This window comes from Dipodomys merriami, unplaced genomic scaffold (genome assembly GCF_024711535.1).
Source record: "Dipodomys merriami isolate MVZ:Mamm:240054 unplaced genomic scaffold, mDipMer1.0.p SCAF_9, whole genome shotgun sequence".
NCBI classification, from domain to species: domain Eukaryota; kingdom Metazoa; phylum Chordata; class Mammalia; order Rodentia; family Heteromyidae; genus Dipodomys; species Dipodomys merriami.
The window spans coordinates 44,111,942-44,131,781 of NW_027206512.1; positions in this window are offsets into that span (position 1 = coordinate 44,111,942).

Here is a 19,840-nt window from a genome sequence, read left to right on the forward strand (position 1 = left end):
AGGGAAGGGAATGGAACAAGTTCACAGTGAAGCACAATAAGGTCAAATTTGTCGTTGTTCAAGAAAGGACTTTTTGTGTTCTTTTTGTATTGATGGCTATTAGGCATTTGTACCCCCTAGCTATATGTCAGAGACTATTGTAGTAAGTTTAAATTTGTCAATATATGATATGCCAGAAATTTTACATTCTTTGTAACAGTTAACTAATGACGACTAAATTTAGGTGCCAAATTAAAAGGTTGGGAGGGGCTGATCTGGTTTAGTATTTTGGAGGGTACAGGGCTATGAGGTTAATGACTTCTATTCAGGGAGTAAAATCCAGCAGATATGCAGCAGAACTCTCTAGAACCTTTTAAAGTCACATGCATCTCACTTAAATCACAGATTGTTGGCTACATTGAGATGAACCATGTCCCATGCTGGGGTGTGAATTTGCCCCCCAGAGATCCTTGGTGCATCTGTGTTAAGAAATATCTCCCTTAGGAGGATGGAGCCAGGCCCTGGTGGCTCACTCCTGTAATCCTAGCCACTCAGGAGGCTGACCTCTGAGGATTGGTGTTAGAAGCCAGCCTGGGCAGGAATGTCTGTAAGACTCTTATCTCCAATTAACTGTAGCTCAAGCTTGAGCCAAAAATGATAAGAGATAGAGCCCAGGCCCAGAGTTCAAGCCCCAGTACTGTCATTAAAAAGGGGGACATGGGGGTGATGGTGCATCTCCCTCACACTTACGGCCCTGATCACAGAGTGGGTCAGTTCTCAGAGGTGGCTCCTGGCAGAAGGATGAGCCCATTTCCATCTACCCTCTTCAGTTCCTCCCCCTTGCCATCCCACCTTGCTCTCTCCCTCACCCTACAATGCTTTCCAGCATGGGACGAACCCAGCATGTGCGTGCTCTTGGACTTCTCAGCTTCTGGAACTATGAGCCTAACATCCTGCCATTCCTTATCAATCCTCCGCCCATGGTATCTTATGATAGCACCCCAAAGTGGACAAACACAGTGTGAACCCTCAGTGATTCTTGAAGGGGTGAAAATCAATGAGAAGAAGGTGTCATGCGTCTCCAGGTACAGAAAGGTGCTAGAGCAGAACTTGAGATCTCACTGGGCCCACAGAATCTCTGCAAAGGTGCAAGGGAGCACACTCTTCAGGACCCATGAAGGTCAAAGCCTGCTGCTGGGGGTCAGGGACCGCGTAGCATTCAACTTGCTTTGCTTTTTCATTTTAAAGGTAGTACATAAAAAGTCCCCAAAAATGAAGGTCTAAGGAAAGGAAACTATCCTGATAAATGAATTGATTTTTTTCCCGGGGTGGGGGGGGGAGGGGGCGTGTACAGGTTCTAAGGCTTGAACTCAGGGCCTCGGCACTGTCCCTGAGTACTACCACTTGAGCCACGACCACACTTCCAGCTTTCTTGTGGTAGTTCATTGAGGATAAGAGTCTCATAGATTTTCCTGCCCAAGCTGGCTTCCTCTGATCTCAGCCTTCTGAGTTGTTAGGATTACAGGTGTGAGCCATTGCTGCACAGTATGAATCAATTTTTAAATAAATAAGAACATTACATTTTTTCAGTTTTCTTTTTTTCTTTTCTAGGTCCTAAGATTTGAAATCAGGGACTCATGCTTGCTCAGGTTGCTCAGTGATACTCTACCCTTTGAACCATAACTCCAGCACAGATTTTTCTGGTTGTTTTGGAGATAGAATGTTTTGGATTTTTTGGGGGGGGGCCTGGGTTGGTTTTGAACAGCAATTCTTCAGATCTCAGTAGGTAGGATTATAGACATGAGCCATCAGCATTGGCTCAGCGTTTTTGTTGTTGTTACGCCAGTCCTAGGGCTTGAACTTGGGACCTGGATGCTGTTCCTGAACATTTTTGTTCTAGGCTAGCACTCTACAATTTTGAGCAACAGTACCACTTCTGGTTAATTGGAGATAAGAGTTTCACAGACTTCTTGCCTGCCTGGGCTAAAACTGCTATCCTCAGATTTAGCCTCCTGAATAGCTAGACAGGAATGAGTCACTGGTGTCTACCTGTGAGCTTTTTTTCCCTTTTAATATCACTTACAGTCTGGATGACAGAGACCAGACTTGTGGTGATCATCACAGTATGGGAGATGAGCCCTGTTATAAGAAGTTCTCCCTTACAGCTCTGCAGTGCAAAGCTGGGAAAGGGCTCACACAAGACAGTTCAAATAAAACAAAAAGCAACACAAATGCGGGTGAAACTGACGTTAAAATTCTGTGCATGCATGCATAAGCATTAGTCAAGACCAAGAAGCTTTAGAATTATATCTAGTAGCAATATCGAAGCACCAGATGGGATTTCAAGTTGTCTAGAGTTCAGTGACTAATACACAATGTTTTAGAAAACTCTCTTCAGGAAGCCGATTGTACCTACTGCTCTTGGGCTAGACATAGAGATGTTAGGGTTGTTAAAACAGCTCTGTGATCTCATAGAAGTCACATTGAGTCTCCTGGTCTCTGTGGCCAGATGAACTCTAAGATGAAAGTGTTTGCTTTCAAGTGAATAGTGGAGGGGTAGGGGTGAGTTACCAGGTAGTGAGGGCAACTGGGAGAGTCTGGAGACCCCCAAGGAGAGGAAGAAGGGATTCCTAAGGCTGTCAGATGGGGAATTTGAATTCTAGACACTCAAGGGCTGAAAGGAAAATCACATCTGTTTCTGTTAAATTGACTTTGAACAATGCCTAAGCGGAAACTGCAAACACAGCTGAGAAAATCCCAGCTGTCTGGCTCCTGGGACGCTCCACCCCCTTTTCCAAAGGCTCTCCAGAGGCTCTCCGGGATCCACTAGCTCCACCCCCACCCCCCATCGCAGTAGGGCAATTCTTCCATTTGTTCAACTCTTCCTCAGAGGCCAGATTATACAATTATACTTCTTGAAAATCACTTATCCTGAAACATTTCCTCCCTGAATTGATTTTACAGTGATAGCATTTTTATTGAAATCGTTTTACATTTCTTTTTAAAGTTTAAAATAGATAGCATTTCATATCATTTCCTTCCTTATGTGCTGTTCTATTAAGGATTACACGAGGTAATGGTTTTATTATGTGGTCAATATTATTATATCCACCTTTATGCCTTTTTGATATATAGAACAATGGTACTCTCACATGCCTTCTTCGAACCCTTTCTCCTTGATGTCAGTACTGGGGCTTGAACTCAGGGGCTGGATGATGTCCTTTAGCTTTTTTGCTCAAGGATATCTCTACTGCTTGAGCCACAACTCAACTTTGAGCTTTATAGTGTTTGATTGGAAATAAAAGTCTCATGGACTTTTCTGCCTGAATTGGCTTCAATCTTAGTTCCTTAGATCCGCAGATCCACAGATCTCAGCCTCTTGAATAGCTAGGATTACGGGTGTTAGCCACCAGTCCCCAGCTATATATACTACTATTATGCATTTCAACTATTGAATCTGTGCCTGTAAAATCCTTTAATAGTACAAAAACATCCTCTGTGTGTGTGTTTGTGACAGAGCCAGAGACAGAGAGATCTCCACATCCACTGCATAATGACTACTGTGGGCTGTGCCCTGTGGGAGATCAAAGTTGTAAAACACACTGTTCTGTCTGTTAAGGTTATTATAGTCCAATGGACATATGCTTTGATCATTTGTGGATAACTCCCAAATTAGAAAAATTTGGAGCTTCAAAAGTGTACTTTAGGACTAGAGATGGTGGCTCATGCCTAGAACCTGGCTACTTAGGAGGCAGAGATTGGAGGATCATGATTCAAAGTCTGTCCAGGCCAAACTTAACAAGACCTTCATCTCAACCAATGAGCTTGGTGCATTGGAACACAGCTATGTGGTAGGTAGGAGAATCACAGTCTGAGGCTAGTCCCGGAAAAAAACTAAGTTAAAAGTAAACTAAGCAAAAAATAAAATGAAACGATGGAGCATGTATATGTGGTTGAAGAATTAGGTCCTGAGTTCAACTCTAGCACTGAAAATGAAAATGTATTTCAGAGACAGTGGGATGGAACTCATTAGTTTTTTTTTTCTAACAGGAATTATGTTTTTATTTTTTTATTTTTGTCAGTCATGGGGCCTGAACTCTGGGTCTGGGCGCTGTCCCTCAGCTCTTCAGCTCAAGGCTAGCACTCTACCGCTTGAGCCACAGCGCCACTTCCGCCTTTTCCTGCTTGTGTGGTGCTGAGGAATTGAACCCAGGGCCTCATGCATACAAGGCAAGCACTCTACCACTGAGCCACCTTCCCAGCCCTGTTTTTGTTTTTTGTTTTTTGCCAGTTGTGGGGCTTGAACTCCAGGTTTGAGTGCTGTCCCTGAGCTCTTTTACTCCAGGTTAGCACTGTACCATTTTGAGCCACAGTGCCACTTACAGTTTTCTGGTGGTTAATTGGAGATAAGAGCCTCATGGACTTTTCTGCCTGGGCTGGAACTTCAATCCTCAGATCTGAGCCTCCTGACTAGCTAGGATTATAGTTGTGAACCATCAGTGCTCATCAGAGATTATGTATCTTTGATATAAAGTAAGATTCCTCCCAGGGAGTAGTACCCTGGTGCAACTCTGTTTTGTTAAATTTACCGACATATGACATGTTTCCCACTGCCCTAACACGGTACTATAGGCTAGACAATTTAAAAAGAAATTAATTTCTCACCGTTCTAGAGTGTAGACAGTCCAACCTGGAAGCAATGCATCTGAAGTGAGATAAACTAGAACTCAAAAATTAGTAAGACCATAGGGCAGGTGCACGTGCCTCCTGCCTGTAATCCTAGCTACCCAGGAGGCTGAGATCTGAGAATCAAGGTTCAAAGCCAGTCTAGACAGACAAATCTTTGTGATTCTTATCTCCAGTGAAGCTATGGAGCTACGGCTTAAGTAGTAGAGCGCTAGCTTTGAGCAAAGAAAGCTCAGGGATAGTGCAAGGCTCTGAGTTCAAGCCCCAGGACAGGCACGCACACACACACACACACACACACACACACACACACACACACACACACACACACACACACACACACACACACACACACACACACACACACACACACACACACACACACACACAACGTATTTCTTGTTCTCGAGCAGCTGATGGTCTGGGAGGAAAGGCAAAGCATAAAGGTCTAGCTGCCCACAGGGGCAGTGGGTGTAGACCAGAAGGCCTCAGGGAACACAGCGGTGACCTGTGTGCAGAGTACATGGGCTGTCCCCCTATCCCCCCCCCCCTGCGTAGGAAGCAGCAACAGCTCCCACGTGGGCCAGCTCCATGGCCCTGACCAAAGGCTGAAGGACTCGTCAAGCAGGGCTTCCTGCTGATACCCCACTGCAGGCTAACTTCTTGTTCTTTCTCTTCCTTTTCAAGAGGAACCAGGAAGAGTAGCTTGGCTTTCTTCCACTGACACCCCAGTAGATTTCTCTCCTGGCTCACTGGGCAGCTGGGTGAAGACCAAAAAAGGTTAAAAAAAAAATCACAAATTCCTTTTCACTGCCTCTAGATTAGATTAAAACCTGATCTCCATCTTCCCTGATCCCTCCCTTAGCTACTAACAGCACGGCTGTGGCGTGCCTGTTCCTCTAAGCTTTCCTCCAATCTTTCGTACTGGCTTTTCCTTTGGCCTGAAGTACTTTCCCTCCTATTCTGAGCAGCATCCTTATTTTTCATTTTTCATTTCTTTAGGCAGGTCCTTGTTGACCTCTGAGATAAGGTAGCTCTCAGATGACCCAAGACTTAGCTTAGTTCTCATCGTAGTTGACAGATACTGTGGACCACACACCTCCGCTCTACGCTGGAGAGGGAGGGCGCAGACCAGGCCGTGCCTGGCTCATTTCCAGGGTGTCCCTCACAGGGACTTGGCTTAATGTTGCCAATGTTGTCAGTCATGGGGCTTGAACTCAGGGCCTAGGCCCTGTTCTTGAACTCCTTTGCACAAGGCTAGCACATTACTACTTGGAGCCACAGAGACACTTCCAGTTTTCTGGTGGTTAATTGGCGATACGAATTCCTTGGAATTTCCTGCCTGGGCTGGCTTCCAACCATGATCCTCAGCCCTCAGCCTCCTGAGTAGCTAGGATTACAGGCATGAGCCACCAGCAAACCAGCTGAAATTCTTAAGTTTTGAACCAGGATCCCTCTGTTTTCATTTGTACACAATCTCACATATTATACAACTGATCCTTGGTGAGTGAATAAATGAATTAATGTATTAAACCTTGCAATATGTGGAACCAAGTCAGTCAAGGTTTATGTGTTCTTAGTTTTAAACACGATAAGATAATTTAGGAAAAGATTTCAACTTATTTCAACTTATATTTTATGCCTGTGAGAAGAAAAAAAAACAATACTTGAAAGTATATTTTCATTTAAAATTGTATTTTATTCAACCACATCCCTTAGGAAAATTAACATGAATAGTGGCTATCTTCACCATCTCCCACACTGGAGAAGGAAGCTCACCACAAGGAAGCAGGTGGGAAGGTGAATTCCACCATGCTTCTAGAACATTCAACAAGTCAGGTTTGTTTTTTTTTCCCTTCAGCCTTTGATCCCCTGCTATATGCTCTCTCCTCTCCAGCCTTCACTGTGTGCAGATGTAAAGCAGAAAGTGAAGAAAGATTTTACCTCACCTCCCACTTGCCTGCCATAGGTCATGCGCTGGAGTGTGGAGCCCAAGTCTACAGATTCCCTGTGCTGTTCCCTGGATCTCCTGCCCCTGCCGCTGCCTTCGTCCCAGTGGCTTGCTGTGTTCTCTCCACCCTCCCCCCCCCCCCCCGCCCATCCTTTGAAGGGGCCAAATTCCTCCTCCCCAGAGCTCTGTTGCACTGTACCCCACTTCGGTTCTCACAGCTGTGATTTCCAACCGCTTCCCTGTACTGCATTATCACCCTCTCTTATCTTGTGTCTCTGGAATCTCAGAGTTCTTTGAGGGCTTGGACTCTGCCCCTTCCGTATTTAGCATGGTTCCTGGAACATGGTAGGCAGTCAATTAATGTTTGCAGGATGATTGGCTGAATGATAAATAAATGACAGCCTCATTTTTCTCACCAAGTGATCTCTCTCTCTCTTTTTTTAATTTGTTGCTGTTTGCTTCGTTTTGCTTTTGAGGCACGGTCTTGCTATAGAGCCTTAGGATGACGTAGAACTTACTATGCAGCCTAGGCTGTCCTCAAATTCAAGATCTTTCTACCTCTGCCTCTTGAGTGCTAGGATTATAGGATGCCACCATGCCCAGTCTCCCCAAGTAGCCTTTTGGAAGGTAATATTCCTTCTAATTTGGACTCTCAGGAACACAGTAAGGAGAGAGCATCAAGGCCAGACAGTAGAGATTTGAGTTGGGAGAAAAAAAGGTCAGGGTGGGCCAGTGGCAGTTCTGCCAGGCTGTGCCCTGTGAAGTGGCTCCCAGTGTAACTTTGAGGAACCCACAGGGACGCCAGGACTTGATGTATTGCTCTGCAGTTACCTGCCTTAATGGTATTGGCTGTAGGGAGGAGGAGGAGAAATGCATCATCTGCCAGGCTGTGCTGACACCTCCCTCAACACCACTGTGGAGACCTGATTGCCGCATGTGGCCGGAGTCACAGGGAGCGGGGCAGGTGCTCACCATATATGCAGGGAAGCCTGCTTCGCCAGGCCCTGAGCTAGAGCTGGCCCAGATCCACTTAGTAACCAACCAGACATAGCACCTGCCCTCAAGAAGCTGATAGCCTGTCAGGGGAGCCAGACCACAAATAGGGTAGCACCAGAGAATGGCACCGGGTCCCTCCTTACTTTCCTTGGGAGCTGGACAGCCCAGTAAGTATCAGAGTGGTATTGGATATTTAAAAATTCACCAAGTCTATTACATCTATGACCTTTAGACCTCATAGAAACCTCACAAGGTCCATATAATTGTCCTCTTTTGAGACAAAGAAACAGAGGACCACAGAAGTTAACTAACATGATATTCAGATTAATCTCCTAACTCTGCCCTCTGTCCATCTAGAAGGCTTGGTACATAGGAGAACAATTCTAAGGATCTCTAAGGGCTTGAGATACCTTTCACACAACCCAAAAGATGGTTAGACTCAGCCTATTCAAGACATAGGCGTGTTTCTGAGTTTTACTTCTTTGCAAATTAGACACCACGGAGGGCACCTTGGAGCAGATCTGGCTTCAGAGCAGGAGGTCACACCTGGAGTGGGGGAGTTGGTTGGGAAGGAGGTGAGACAAGACATCTGGGTTTGAGAAGTGACGGGGTGATTGCTGGGGCTGCAGAGGCCAGGCTGGGGAGGGCAGGCAGTCACCAGTGCATCGGTAGTCCAAGGACAGCACAGATGCCAGCCAAGTCTATACCAGCACTGGCACCATTTGGCATAAACAAGTATATCCAGCAACTGGGAGTCAGCCAGGATACTAGACAGAGCATGAAAGTCAGCAAGGGAGTCAATGGGGAAGAGAATGACCCTCTCCAGAAGAAGAGGTAGGTATGGGACAAGCAAAGACCAGAGGAGAAAGAGAGATTGGGGCATAGGTCCAGAACACTGAGCAGGCTGTGACCTGGGGAATGGATGAAGGCCCAAGAAGAGCACCCACATTCATGGAGTGCCTGGACTATGGAAATGATTTTACCTTGTGAGCTCCATCTTCTCAACAGTCCTGCGGGCAAGCCAAAGTTTCTGGATTAACGAGAACCCATCGCCAAGGCTGAAGCTGAGATGGTCTCGTCACACACAGGGTATGCAGGAGCCCTCCAAGGGGCTCCTGGGCTGTCCAGGGTGCATACCATCCAGCTCTGGACCTCATGACTGGATGAAGCCACGCCCACCCTGGTGCATCCTGGGCTACTGACCTCCTTCCTGCCTTGGAATCACTGGCATGTTGTTCCAGCCTCAAAGTAGCTGAGCCTGTAGGAGAGCTAGCAGGGGAGGCAAGGCCAGGGCCAGGAGGAGGGGCCTGAGGGAGAGTGCGGTAACTTGCAATTAAGTGGAAGAGTAAAATCACTCAGAATACCACATGCCTCAACCACTCTGAAATGAATTTACTGTAATTCCAGCTTAAAACACAAAACAAGACTCGCAGAGCAGATCCTTCTAGATGAGACGCTGGGTTGGCTTGCTTTTTTTGTGTAGTTTCAGTCTAATTCAGCACTTTCACTTTGTGTAGTGAGGCCTGACCTCCCTGTGGTCTGAGGAGCGCTGACTCAACAGCAGGGTAACCAACGCTGCACTCCTGACCCCAAGCCTGTCTCCAGCTCCCCATGGGGACTACCCGCCCATCTCGCCAACTCCTAGCCTCTGTCCACACCAAGAGTCCTTCTGGAAAGGGCTCTGGACACGGGCAGGCATGGATTGGAGTTCTTTAAATAGGTTTTTCTTTCTTTCTTTTTTTCCTGGTTCATAAGAGGTTGAGAAGGGTGCTGGTCTGGGTTAGGTCCCCCCTTTCCGATATAGGGCAGATGGTGACTGGAGATGAGAAACAAAAGGAGGAAGAAAGAGGGGAGAAAAGAGGAACAAGGGGCTGGGGAAGAGGGGCAGCTAGAAAGGACGGCTGGCTTGACTGTCCCTTGGAAGTATTTTGCTTCTTTCCAAAGCTCATACTTGTCATTTTCCTGGAAAAGAAAGCAAGCCTGGGTTCTTCTGTAGACCTGTTGACAGGACTGTAAGGGTTTTTTTTTAATTTACATTTTTATATTTTTATTTATTATTAAGGGGTTGTACAAAGGCATTACAATTGCATAAATCAAGTCAGAAGTACAATGCGTCTTGGACAATGTCACCCCTTCCTTCCTTTACCCCTATTCCTCTCCCCCCCCTCCCATCCCACAAGTTGCATAGCTCAGTTTCTTTTGCATAGCATTGGTAGGGATTTTTCTGTGGCACCCTTTTTATTTTATGCTTCCTTTTGGAATCCAGCTGGGAACTTGATTTTTCTTCATGTAAAACATGCAGAAAAAATTCTACCCTCTTCTCCAAAACAAAAGGTAATACACACACACACACACACACACACACACACACACACACACACACACACACACACACACAAACCCTGAAGTGACATTTCCAACATACTTATCAAACAATCAAATCTGCTGTGTATGCCCCCAGAAAGTAGCGCCAGGAAGCCAGCTGTAACCAAACCAAAGGTTTCACCTTGCCTTCTAATGCTGATGTAGGGAAAATGATGAGGCCTGGGTGCTCGGCACCTGCCTGTGAAGATCGGGAGGTGGCTGGGGACTAAGAAGAGTCTAGAACTAGTAATGATGCAGTAATCTTGAGGGACAGGCTCAGAGGTCGGATGAAGTGACCGTTCAGGATTTCGCGTGGTCTTGGGGTGTGCATGGGGGTTATCTGCATTTTCCTGTGGACTCGATGGTGACCTCGGATATGGATGAAAGGAAGGTCCTAGAAAGGACCCATACTATAGTGACAGAATTCAAGTCCTGGCTCAAGTATCAAGCAACAGCCCTTAGTCCCAATGGAACACTCCGTGAATGTACTTGGCACACAAAGCGGAAAGGAAGTACAGCTGTGGCTTAACCCAGGCCTTGATTTCAAGTCCCAGAACCAGCATAAATAAATGAAATAAAATCTGCATAATGCTTGAGAAAAAACAATCAGCTTATATCTCTCCCACAAAACAGATAAGACCTGAGTGAGAACAAGACATGTAGTCTCTTGAGGTACAAACAGTGTCCTCTCCCTCGGGAGAGAATGGCTTCTTCTTTTGTCCCCATGCCAAATTCTGGAACAAAATTAAGTTAATTTGTATGTATTTTCCCCTCTCCTACCTTACCTTTGCCTGCTTGATGACTCAACTTAATTGTGAAGTAACGTTTCAATATACTCTCCTCACAGATAAAGCTGAAATCTTCATTGACTATCAACCTCAACATGCATATCAATTTGTATTTACAAACACATATTACACATTTTACACATTCACACATATCCCATCATTTTGCAGTTTTTTTATAAATTGAAACTATTTTTTTCCTTTTGTAGTCTTTAATTAGTAAACGGCTTTGTATTGATTTCATATTGATAGCCATTATTCCTCACAAGTATAAAAAGTAAAAAGTTCTCGCCATCTAATAATCATATTACCTATCATGCTCTGTCCAGATGAGTTTGCCTTGTGGTTCTTGGTCTGTATTAGATTCACCTGGGAAAATTTTAAGATCCTTTTTTTTCTCCTCAAGTTGTTTTCATTAAATTTTTAGAATTATTTTTATGTAGTTGTGCAAAGGGGTTTTAGTTCAACATGTCCATTTATGAGTACAATGCATCTTGCTATCATTCTCCACTTCATACTTTAAGACTTTTGATGTCCAGGCTTTACTCTGGAATCCAAATGTTGGGGGTGGGGCACCTCCAGGCATTTGTGGTTTTAAAGGACGGCCAGGTGACTCCAAAGTGCTCACAGGGCTGGGAACTGGAGGCTAGAAGCTGTCACCTCAAGCCTGCCTCCTCGAAACTGTGTCCATCCAAGGGTAGAGAGGTTTTGAATTTATCATTCATCCAGGCTCTGCAGAGATGAGCCTTTGTCTAACCTGGAAGATAAGGGAAATATTTTCTTAATTTATGTTAATCCCTAAGAAGAGTAGTTGGGAAATTGTTTTCTATTGTAATCTCTTTTTCTGGTATTTTGGGAATATGGTAACAGTTTTCTCCTGTGTTCTCAATAAAACTTAAAGGATAGTTGGCCTTAAATTTTTTTTTAAAGAAATAAAATACTAGCTGGGTGCCGGTGGCTCATGCCTGTAATCCTAGCTACTCAGAAGGCTGAGATCTGAGGATCATGGTTCAAAGCTAGCCCGGGCAGGAAAGTCCATGAGACTATTATCTCCAATAAACCACTAGAAAACCAGAAGTGGCGATGTAGCTCAAGTGGTAGAGTGCTTGCCTTGAGCTGAAGAGCTGAGGGACAGCGCCCAGGCCCAAAGTTCAAGCCCCACAACCAACAAAAAATAAATAAAAAGTAAATACTGTGTGTGTGTGTGTGTATATGTGTGTGTGTGTGTGTGTATGTGTGTGTGTGTGTGTGTGTGTGTGTGTGTGTGCAGGTCCTGGGGCTTGAATTCAGTACCTTCGCATAGTCCTTGAGCTTCTTTTGCTCTACCACTTAAGCCACAGCTTCGCTTCTGGCTTTTTGGTGATTATTTGGAGACAAGAGTCTCATGGACTTTCCTGCCTGGGCTAGCCTCAAAGCCAGATTTCACAATTCAGTCTCCTGAGTAGCTAGGATCACCAATATGAACCACCATCACCCTGCTAGAAATAAAACACTTTAATTCTCAGTGTTGTTAATGTTTAAGTTGCCACCTACTAAATACAATTAGTTTATAATTTTAATTTCTGTACTTATTTATATTTGGCAATAAGAGTGTTTTGAAACAATTAAATATAAATGTTATACATTTATAAAAATAATATATTTATAAAAAGTATATTTAGTACTATACATTATAAATGTTTATAAATATAAAACAAACATATTTCCTGTTATTAATATTGATCAGTGTGGTTTCAGGCAGTTGGTACTATGTAAATCAAGGTCACTTGTAGTTGAGTCAAGGAGTTTAATGCAATCATCAGGAAGCTTCATTTCTCTCTCGGTTACTTTTGGAGAGAGCAAGCGCAAATACCAGGGCCTCCTCCAAAAGCCACAGGTGAAAGGAAGGAGCCAATGAAAAAATACTTGGATTTTTCTGAAGCTTAATATCTCTTCTGAAGGATTTCTTGAAGGCCTCGACGGTACTTCTGCTTCTACAGAATTGTTAGCTTCTAGAGTTGGGAGACAGGATTTATTTGAAAGTATACCTATACAGCACTTGTATCATACCTTGATATGTATCAAATACTCAATAATACAGAGTTATTATTATTATATCATCAGCAATCTTTTTTCTTTTTCTTTTCCTTTGCTTCTTTTTTTTTTTTTTTTTTTTTTTTTTTTGTCGGTTGTAGGGCTTGAACTACAGGCTTAGATGCTGTCCCTGAGCCTGTTTGTGTGCAAGGCTAGCACTCTACTACTTGAGCCACAGCACCACTTCCAGTTTTCCAGTGGTTAATTGGAGATAAGAGTCTTATGAGGACTTTTCTGCCAGGGATGGGTTTTTTTTTGGGGGGGTGGGGGGGGGTGGGTCCCGTTGTGGGGCCTGAACTCTGGGCCTGGGCGCTGTCCCTCAGCTCTTCAGCTCAAGGCTAGCACTCTACCACTTGAGCCACAGCGCCACTTCTGGCTTTTTTCTTTTTGCTTATGTGGTGCTGAGAAATGGAACCCAGGGCCTCAGGCATGCAAGGTAAGTGCTCTACCACTGAGCCACCTTCCCAGCCACAGGGATGGTTTTGAACCATGATTCTCAGATCTCAGCCATCTGTGTTGCTAGGATTATAGACATGAGCCACCAGTGCCCGGCTCAGCAATCTCTGTGTGACTGTAATGTACCTAGCTTCTTAGGTTGCCCAAGACTAAGGGAATCTTTAGAATGAGGATTTTTAGAGCTAAAACCAATATGGTTGGTCAACTTATTTAGCGTTAGCTTTGAGCCAGACAAAAAAGTGGAGACCAGGGCAATGAATTCCCTTGGGATTTAGAAAGTAACTGGAAGAGGGAAAAATTCTCCATAAATAGTTTGGAGGTGGAGATTTTAGGGAGACAAAAGATTTTGTGGTTCTAGCACAGCACAGCTTATGATCTATCCCAGAGAAACTTAAATCCTATTGAGGAGCCAGGCATTATAATCCTAGCTACTCAGGAGGCTGAGGATCTGAGGATCTTGATTTCAAGCCAGCCTGGATAGATAAATCCTTGAGGTTCTTATTTCCAGATAACCAGCAAAAAGCCAGAATAAAAGAATGGCTCAAGGGGTAGAACACCAGCCTTAATTTAAAAAATAAAAGCCAAATGAGCTGGATGCTGATGGCTCATGCCTATAATTCTAGCTACTCAGGAGACTAAGACTTGAGAATTGTGGTTTTAGCCCAGCCCAGGCAGGAAACTCAGTGAGACTCTTTGCTTCAATAAACTACCAAAAAAGCAGGAGGTTAGCTTGGCTTAAGTGGTAGAGCACTAGCCTTGAGCAAAAAAGCTCAGAGACAGCATAGCATAGTTCAAGCCCCAGGACCACACACACACGCCCCCCCCCCCCAGCTTATTAAGGAAGAGAATAATGAAACATTCAGTTGGTAAGTATTAAGAGCCAATAATTCTTATAGGAACTGAGGAACGTACCAGGTGACTAAGACTCACTTTGGACTCTATATAGATTATATTCAAAGGGCTGAGAGCATGACTTAAGTGGTAGAGCACTTGCTTAGTAAGGATGAGGCCCTAACCCAATCAGTTCAAACCCAATACTGGCAAAAACAAACAAAAAAGAGAAAAAGGAAACTAAATGACTTACATTCTATATTTATTTGCACCATAAAATAGCAAGCAACCACTATTTAGAGAGAGTTTACCTGAACAAGATATTTTAGACAAGTGATTTCATTTACTCCTGGTAACAATACCACAAAATGAATCTTGTTCCATGTTACAGGTGAGAAAACTGAGATTCAGAGACATTGAGTTCTGTAAGATCACAGTCAGTGCTGTCATTGATCTCATGATCTAGACATGTGTATGGCTAAGACCATAGATGCTGTAGTCAGGCAAATCTATATTTGACTCCTGCCTATTGTCATGCTAGAGGACAAATATAGATGAGTTGTAATTCTTTTTCTATATAATGGGAATAAGAACAGTATCCACTTTCAAGAGTAGTGAAGAGTATATGAGAAATGAGCATGTGTTAGTTAATTATATAAACAATTAACATATGCTTGATGTTTAGAATGCATATTTATCATTATCATCTGCTATTTGTGTGTGTGTATGTGTGTGTGTGTATGTGTATGTGTGTGTGTGTGTGTGTGTGAGTGAGAGAGAGAGAGAGAGATGAGGATTTTTAGAGGATGAACTATATCCAGAGTACATAGGTGGGTGGATACTGTTTCACTCTCCGATCATCAGTGAGAACGTTAGTAACTCAATGTTCATAAGTGGGTAGAATTTCAGTAGATTGAGCCTGGGGGAGGGAGACTATTCCAGGCAGAAGGCAGGATTCAGCTAGGGCAAAGAATCAGGAAGCACATGAGTTAAGGACTATTGACAAAGATCTCACAACTCAGACCACATTTCTAGGAAGCTCCACTCATTCAGATCTTTGCTTCATAGACACTGCTCTGGCTGTCTTCTCTCTTCTGGCCTTCCAGCTGCAAATCACTTCTCATCTTCATCCCTCCTTAGGCCATGTGCTGGAACTTAGTATTGTGTAGCTGTGTGTGCTAAGCCTTCCAGAGCATTCTCAGATAAATTCCCAAAGTGTTGTTTAATGGGCTGGATTGAAGGTAAGGCAGAGGCTAGAAGGTCATACAGATTAGAAGGTCTTGAGAAAGACATGGAAGACAGCACTTCTTTGATAGACAGGTTTTAGGTGTCCGTCCCCGCCCCCTCCCCCAACCTCCCCGAGGATTAACTGAAATCAAAGCAATACACCCTGTGGCATGTGTTGGGAGCATGCATTTCACAGGAGAAATGTTTCTGGAGAGCTGGCTCCTGAGTAGTTAAAAATGAGAAGGAGATTTGTTTTTTATTGTTTCTAGAAATAAGGAATTGTATAGGGGGAAATCTCTGGAAAGGAGGCAGGAAAGGAAACAGACACAGTGCCACGACCTAGGGAAAAACATTCTTCTAGAAACACTGGCATTGAGAAGTTGCTGTGCATGGAGGGTATTGTGGGCTGCATGCATTCCCTGAATTCATGTGGAAGTCTTAAGCCCTAGTGCCTTAGAAGGGCTGCATTCAGAGACAGGATCTCTGCAACACTATTGGGTAATGATGTACTCAAGGGGTGGGCCCTGATCCAGCATGGCTGCTGTCCTTGTAAAAAGAGAAAATCTGGATGCAGAGACCAGAGGAAGACCACGAGAGACACTCAAGAGTGAGCCGTCTTCATCCCCAAACTAAGGAGAGAGACTTCAAAGAAATGACTTTGAGCCTCCACAAATTTATAAGCAAACAAATAAGTAAATAAAACACCAGCATTTGCCAGGCTCTGGCGGCTTACCCCTGGAATCCTAGCTATTCAGGAGGCTGAGGATTGAGGTTCAAAGTCAGCCTGAGCAGAAAAGTCCATGAGACTCTTATCTCCAATAACCAGCAAAAAGCTGGTAGTGGAGTTTTGGCCCAGGTAGTAAAACGCCAAGCCTTGATTGAAAAAGTTAAGCAAGAGCTGAAGGCTCTGAGTTCAAGCCCTACTACTGATACAACAGTAATATAAAACTACCCCAGACAACCACCATAGAGACAAGGAGATATAACATTGTCTCAATTTGGGGCAGCATTTGATGTATTGCTTTATCTGAGTCTTGATCAGAAGTGAAAAAGAAAGCTAAATACTTCAAAAATCAATCGATCTTTTTTGTTTTTAATCCTTTAAAAAAAAGTCAGTGGTTAAACAATAAAAGTAACTCTCCTTCCCCAAGGTGGATCCTAGTGATCTGGTGTATTGTAAATGGCTTCTTCTTCTTCTTCTTTTTTTTTTTTTTGTCAGTCATGGGGCTTGAACTCTGGGCCTGGGCACTGTCCCTCAGCTCTTCAGCTCAAGGCAAGTGCTCTACCACTTGAGCTACAGCACCACTGTGGGTTTTCTAGTGGTATATTAGAGATAGGAGTCTCACGGTCTTTCCTGCTTGGGCTGGCTTTGAACCGAGATCCTCAGATCTCAGCCTCCTGAGTAGTTAGGATTACAGGCGTGAGCCACTGGTACCCGGCTGTGGGTGGCTTCTTTTCTGCAGTCTTTTTTTTCAGCATTCCATTTTGTCCACTATGCAAACAAAACCATCTAGGATTTACTGGGGACTTTTAAGAAGCAGGTGCTCTTTCAAGCCTCAAACAGTAAATGATACTTTAAGACTTTTGTCCCTTATAGGCCTTCTTACCCAGGTACTTCCTCTGGATCCTTTCCTCCAATAACACCTGCCCCTACCTCACCATGTTCACTGGATAACTTAGCTGTTTGGTGTTGCTGTTGCCAATCATGAGATGCAGGAAATCTGTAGTTACTGGAGACTCAAGCTCTCTTCTGGCCTAGTGAAGCCTTCACTCAACCAAAGTGACTCCTTCCTGGGGGAAGAGGAAGAGTTTCCTTAGGGAAACTGTAAGTATTTTTTGTTTGTTTGCATCCTCTGTTGGGCAAATATCTGCTATCTTTGGCTGATCTATCTTCTTCGCACAAAGTGGGTGAAATGGAAAAGACAACAGTTATGTAGAAACAGATCCTTCTCAGACTTGAGAAGGCCGCGCCCCTTCTTTTCCTAAGTGGACTCTTCTTGAGTTCAGCTTCCTTGTTAAGAGTTCAGGAAGGCCCTTGTATGTCCTATCTGATTGGTTCCCTACCACAGCCCGGATAGGTAGCAACCCCTTCATTCTTGCCAGGCGATTGGTAATCCAGTTGGGGGATAAGTAACACCAGGAAGATGTCGTGTGCCTGTGGCATGGGCACAGCCCCCAGCCTGCCCTCTTGTCACGTGCCTCCGTCCACTCTCAGAGCTGAGTGTCATAGTTAGGCAACAATTCCTTACCTCAGCCTCTCTTTCCTGGGTTTGTGTTCTCTTTCGATGTATGACATGGTGTGTCCTGAGGATTGCACTCCGTGTCCCTCAGCACCCTGTTATGTCCTGACTCAGGTTGTGAGAAGCTAGAATGGAGGTGTGGAAAGACTCCAAGTGGGAAGATGCTCGGTCCAGCTGACATCACAGTGAACACCTGATCATTCTCTCACACAGTCCCAGCAGTTGGTGAGTCACCAGCTTTTCAGTTCTTCCTCAGTGAGGTGGAGGCAGTGGCCAACCTCTGAGTGGCTACAGAAACGATGTTTGGAACAAAAAACTCCACAGTGAAAACAGATTAGAGCACCTAGTATATGACCTCTGAAATCCTTGATGTCCATTTTGATCTCCTTCCTTCCTTCCTTCCTTCCTTCCTTCCTTCCTTCCTTCCTTCCTTCCTTCCTTCTTTCTTTCCTTCTTTCTCCTGAGGCTTGAACTCTAGGCCTGGGTACTGTCTCTGAGTTAATTCATGTGAGTCACAGCATCACTTCTGGCTTTTTCTGTGATTTAGTTGGGGATAAGAGTCTCAAAGACCTTCCTGTCTGGTCTGGCATTGAACAGCAATCCTCAGATCTCAGCCTCCTGTGTAGCTAGTATTACAGGTAGGAGCCACTAACACCCGGCTTTGATCTCATTTCTTTAACAAATACCATGCCTCTCTACAACCCCACTCCATAACCTTGATTTTAGAAAGCCTCACCCAGCATCTACCAATTACAAAACAGGCCTAGGTTCTAAAGTCGTGTGCTTCTTCACTCCAACACTTTATATAACTCCATCTGTCTGTCACCTGAGCCTGACAAGGACCTTGGTGGTGGTGTCTATTGGTTTACTTCTGAGCTGAAGTTGGCTTCTCTGCCTTATATACCCTTGGTGTGACTCAGAATGATCCCCAAAGTATGACTGATTGCTGAAAGGAAGTCTCTAGCTTCAGCACCAGCCAACCACAAAACAGGTGTCTATGCCCTTTCACAACTCCAAACTTAAACTCATCCTATCAAACATATCATGTCAATTATAATGAGGAGAAGGGAAGAGGCTTTACATTGCATACCAGGTACCAGACAACTTCACAAAACTCTGTTGTTCCTTTAGTTTTCAACACCTCCAGCCAATTAATTCCTTCTTCAGCCATTAGCTCCTTGATCATCTCCCTTTCCTCCCCCAATCTTTTCTAAACACAAGAATTCTGCAGGTGTTTGATGTGGTTTTCCACAAGGACAATGAGGTCAAATTGATCAACTCTTCTCTAGCCTTTCTGCTTTTTTTTTTTTTGTCTACCAGTTTTATCCGTTGCTGAAAAGCAATGTTAAAAATCTCCAACTGAGAGTATGGATTGATCTATTTTTCCCTTCTCTCCATTTTTTCTCATGAGTTTCAAAGCCCCATGATTAGTTGCATCTATATTTAGGATGCTAGGTCTTCTTGGTACATAGAACTTTTAAAATTTTTTAAAGAATCATTACAAAATATCTTTATCTCTAACGTCTATTTTGTGTGATATTAATACAGATTTCTGATGACTAGTGTATACTCTCTCTTTTTTTTTTTTTTTGATTCCGGTCGTGGGGCCTGAACTCTGGGCCTGGGCGCTGTCCCTCAGCTCTTCAGCTCAAGGCTAGCGCTCTACCACTTGAGCCACAGCACCACTTCCAGCTTTTTTCTTTTTGCTTATGTGGTGCTGGGGAATCGAACTCAGGAACTTAGGCATGCAAGGCAAGCGCTCTACCACTGAGCCACCTTCGCAGCTCTACTCTCTCATTTTTATATGTAAAACATCTACCTCTTCATATTTAAAATGTTAACCTTGTAAAAAGTATGTGGTTGGATCTTGACTTGCTCTCCAGATAATTTCTGCCTTTTAATTCAATTGTTTACATTTTTTAGTGTTGTTGTTTTCTGAGGCAGGGTCCCAATTTGTAGCCTAATACTGAAATTAGAACTCAGGGCCTCTAGCTTGCTTTGCTTGCTTGCTTAGCCGGTGCTCTATTAGTTGAGTCATGCTTCCAACTCTTCGTGTTTTGGGTTTTTTTTGTTGTTGTTGTTGTTGTTTTTAGTGGTTGTTGTAGGACTTAGAATAACTCCAATAACTCCAATGTCTGACATTTCGAAGTGTCAAAGTCTACATTCAAGTATTATTTCTGCAACAATGCAAATGTCTTGCAATCACATATTTTCATTTAATGCCTCCCCACAAGGGCTATCCAGCAGTCAGG